This window comes from Penaeus monodon, chromosome 15 (genome assembly GCF_015228065.2).
Source record: "Penaeus monodon isolate SGIC_2016 chromosome 15, NSTDA_Pmon_1, whole genome shotgun sequence".
NCBI classification, from domain to species: Eukaryota; Metazoa; Arthropoda; class Malacostraca; order Decapoda; family Penaeidae; genus Penaeus; species Penaeus monodon.
The window spans coordinates 10537625-10537862 of record NC_051400.1 but is presented as its reverse complement, the minus strand read 5'-3'; positions in this window follow the sequence as shown (position 1 = coordinate 10537862).

The following is a 238-nucleotide window of genomic DNA, read 5'->3' as shown; positions in this document are numbered from 1 at the left end:
ATTGGAATCGAGAGCGAGTACCCAGACCTTCTAAAGGACGCGGCTGAACGGACGAAACGGGACTAAGGCTGAGAGTCTAAATACCGAGGCTATATGCTATATACTCTACTGTTTCTCTCTCTTGCACGGGACCACATCCGACGCGACATGAATCTGGCCGCGCGGAAGGTCGCACCAAAACCTTCTCTGCAAGAGTATGAGACGCAACAGATTAATGTTTCGGAACCAGTGCAAGAGG